This window comes from Nannospalax galili, unplaced genomic scaffold (assembly GCF_000622305.1).
Source record: "Nannospalax galili isolate Female #2095 unplaced genomic scaffold, S.galili_v1.0 scaffold463, whole genome shotgun sequence".
NCBI classification, from domain to species: Eukaryota; Metazoa; Chordata; class Mammalia; order Rodentia; family Spalacidae; genus Nannospalax; species Nannospalax galili.
This window is the reverse complement of record NW_008349529.1, coordinates 795,864-800,312: the sequence shown is the minus strand read 5'-3', so window position 1 is coordinate 800,312 and position 4,449 is coordinate 795,864.

Sequence of the window (4,449 nt, the reverse complement as noted above, 5' to 3'; positions counted from 1 at the left end):
AGTTCAAGGGACTTGCTCACCAGCCTGCTGTGCTCTTAGAAAGTGTTGCAACTGTGGACTAGTAGGGGTCCACTGGGTATGCTCTTTAAGACTCCCTCCGTCCCTCCCTCCCTCCCTCCCTCCCCACTTCTTCCCTCTCCTACTCCTTCTCCCTCTCTCTATCCCTCTCCCTCCCTCTGTCCTTCTTTCCCCCTTTCTGAAACTGAGAGCAAAAATAAATCTTTTCTTCTTATAAGTTGTTTATCTCAGGCATTTTGTTCTCTGGATGAAAGTTGACTAGCACAGCTACTTATAAATCTGTTTTGGTTTATCACTGAGTATTGCATACTACTGAACAGTAAACTAATCTTAGCTGCAAAAGGAAATAAGTCTAGATAAAGCTAATCTAGGTTTTTTCTTTCTAGTCAGAGATCAGAATAGAAGGTTCAGATGGAAAACTTGAAAGAGCAAGAAAATGCAATTCAAGATGTTGAGACATGCTCCAACATTCACAAACATGTCTTAGCACCTACATACACTGCAGTAGACAGCAGGGGTACAAAGATGAACAAGATCTGTTCATCAACTTTAACCATTTATATTGATCAAGTATTAAATCTCAAAATTACTATATCTGAGTCTGTACTTGGCTGCATGCACTTGTATTGCCAGCTCTGAGAAGGAGATCCGATTCCTGAGGCTCACAGGCCAGCCAGTCTAGCTGAATCTCTGAGTTCCAGGTTCAATGAGAGAAGTGTCTTAAAAATAAGGCAAAGATGTGACCAGAGCTGTGGCTCAGGGGTTAAGAGCACTGGCTGCTCTTGCAGAGCATCTGGTTTGTTTCCCAGCACCCACATGGCAGATAACAATTATCTGTAACTCCAGTTCCAAGGAAATCTGATGACCTCTTCTGACCTCCATGGACATTGCACAACATGGGTGCACTTACATACATGCAAGCAATACACTCATACACCTAAAATAAAAATAATAAAATATTTTTTAAAATAAGGCAGAGAAACAATTGAGGAATGAAACCAGATGTCAACCTCTGACCTCCACAGGTACATGTTCACACATGAATCCTTACCCGCACATACACGCACGTATACAAACACATGTGCACATACAAATATACACACACAAATTTCTGATAACAGGTAAGGTTGAGAAACAGTCTCAGCATGAGTATGGAATAAAGATGGTGTTAAAGTACATGATTGGAATGAAGAGTGAAACAACATTATCATTTAAATGTTTAAATATAAGACTGAGAAGAGCATTAAAAGATGAATGTCAAGGGGAGGGCAATGGAAGCATCATATAAGTAATTGACCGAATAATGTGAATCTACTGGTGTACCAGAATGAACTCTTAAGTTATTGTTTTGTCTTACAGAAACACCTGTAAAATATTTTCAGTGTTTGATAATGCCCTGAATAGACCCCATAGGTTTCCAGACTTTTGGAAATGTTAAAAGTGCAGTCTGGCTGCAATGGTTTAAATATCCTGTTTAAAACTCTGTTGGAATTTAATTATCATAGTAATAAATTTGAAAAATGGAACTCTGTGTGTGTGTCTGTGTGTGTCTGTGTGTTGCCAGGGCTGTGAATGCTAAGCAAGCACTCTACCACTGAGCTACATCCCAGCTTACACGACAGTCTTTAAGAGGCAATTAGGTCACAAGGCCTATATCCTCAATGACAGATTGATGCCATTATCTTACAAGTGAGATCTTGATAAAGGGACCAGTTTACCTAGATATCCTCTCTGCCTCACAGGTTCTCACTTGCCTTTCCACCATGCTATGATAGAAGGCCCTCACCACATGCTGGTGCCACACTTTGGAATTCCTAGTTTCCAGAACCTTGAGCCAAATAGACTGGCTTGTAACTTTCCCAGTCTATGGTATTGAGTTACAGCAGCAGAAAACCAACCAAGATACTGATTTAGTCAAGGCCATGCAGAGAGCATCTTCCACTTCTAGATTTTGCAGGGTTGAGGGTGAATAGCAAGAGAAGAGTAGGTGAAAGAGACAAATAACCTTTGCTTAATTGTTATAATTGTATCCTTTTGTTAATGCTCTTTTTGGCAGACATCCAAAAACTGGCTCTTGTAAGGGCCATTGTTGTGAGTCCTGTCTTGTCTTGTCTTGTCCTGTCCTATTTCTCAGCGATTGCCCCACTTCACATTATTGTGATGCTAGGTCTGAGAGCATCTATACACATCCATATGGCAACAGAAGGATCCCTAGATGGGATGCTTCCAAAGCATTCAAGCCCAATCTACAGCAGAGGCTGAGTCCCTGTCTCCTCCTGGAAACTCTCGGATCTTTGCTACATTTGCTGGAGGGCATGCAGAGCACTGGACAGTCATCCCATCTCCACACTGCCAAACCTTTGTATTTCTCTTTTGTCCCACCCATTAAATTGGCACTGAAATAGTCAAAGAATAAAGACAGTAAACAGCAGTTGTTGGGGGTAACCACAGGAAAGGTTTCTTTGTTGTTTTGTTTTTCCAATCACTGCTTTCAACCACAATATCATCTTCTCCATCTCCCTTAGTGACATCTGGCCAGATCAAAAATCTCTCTTGATATTTCCCCTCACAGAGGAACTCTCATTTCCTCTGCTGTCTGTTACTGTCATTGCTGTTGTTTTTGAATTCTGTGGGGGAGGAAAGACCCAACATTCTCCACTGATCAGCAGTTACTCTGTTTCTCTTAGCATCCATTCTCAGGGCATTCATGAGCACTGGAGGGCATTGACTGGAGGGAGGCAACTCAGTCACTTCTAGAAGTAGTCTGACTACTACTGGTGAACATTCCTGAAACTATGAAGATACTTTACATATAATATTTTCAACTCTGGAACTTTTAAGGCAATAGAAATTGTCTTATAATGTGTCAAGATAGTATGAAATATAACATAAAATATATGTTGATACTTAGTACTCACAATGATTTTAAGGAAAAATACCAGAATTGAATTTATCTATTATTCAACTTCTAAATAATTTTATTTGCTTGTCTGTCCTGTTGGGTGTTTGATTGTTCACCAGTATCCCAATTAGACACTAGGAAGGTGAAATAAAAGTAAATTAAATTAAAACATTTTTAGTTTTCACTAAAGCAGTCTAATATTGCAGGAGATGTTGAGAAGAGGCAGAGCTCTAAGAGGCTCCATGCTTCCTGCCTATTATTAGAAGGAGACTCTGCTGCAGCATTTCCCAAACTGTGAACTATAATGAACAAGATTCATACAATATTGATAAAAAATATACTCTTGGCCCTAGGTTCAATCCCCAGTCCTGAAAAAAAAAAAAAAAAAGACACAAAGACACTGCCATGTCTTGGAATTTGAATTGATAATAATGGCAAAGCAGTGATTAAAACGGAAAAACTTGGGCTAGCAAGATGGCTCAGTGGATAAAGTAGCTTGCTGCCAAGCCCAATGACCTGAGTTCCAGTTTCAGGACAAACATAGGAGAAAACTGACTCCTGAAAGTCCTCTGCCTTCTACATGCGTCACACAAAATACACACACACACACACACACACACACACACACACACACACACACACACACACACACACACACACACACACACACACACACAACTTGTTTTTAAAAGAAAAAGGTTAGAAAACAATTTTCTTACCTACAGAATGTTTCAGAGCATTTAATATACAAATGTGTATTATCAGTCCCAAAGATGACTAAGTAATACCCAGAGGTGTGACACACTTGGGCACAGAGTTTAAAACTGAACTTTTCACCATCTCAAAGAATGAGAGTACTGTGAAACTTAATTTGGAAATATCTGTTGATATTTTTGTCTAAATAGAATGCTGAATTAAGATAGATAGGAGAGGCTTGGAAAAAATTATATTTATATTTGACATATATTTTTAAAATAACCTCTACCAAGTAACTGTTGGCTACATTTACTGTTGAGTTAAAGAAAATAAAGCTCTATTTATTAAACGAGTTATTAATTTCCTTGGTACAATTAAGTCTGTTCAATGTCAAAACTGGTTTACTAAGAGGAGGAAAAGGGCAGTTCTGATGTGTGTTTGGATGTAGACAGCTTCACACTCAGATGGACAGAACTGCTTCCTGTTTGGATCATTCATCAATACTGATTCACCTTAGATGCCCAAATCTATAAGAAATGCGTACAAGACTAATCTCAAGATTTATTTCTAACTGATGGGAAACAACCTAACAGCTAGTTTTTCCTATGATATACTTTCTACTAAACAAGTGCTAGAAGCTCTTGGTTAATTTTTAGTGGTACTCTAAATCAAACTTAATTGCTATTCTGTGGAGGAATGATTCTTTTAGAGTTAGAAATACGTTTGCAGCAATATTAGTGAAAATTATATCAATGATTTATGTCACTGAGGTGCTCTATTGGAATGCCTCCCATTTTATCCTTACATTTGACTTTTATGTTAGTATTAACGAT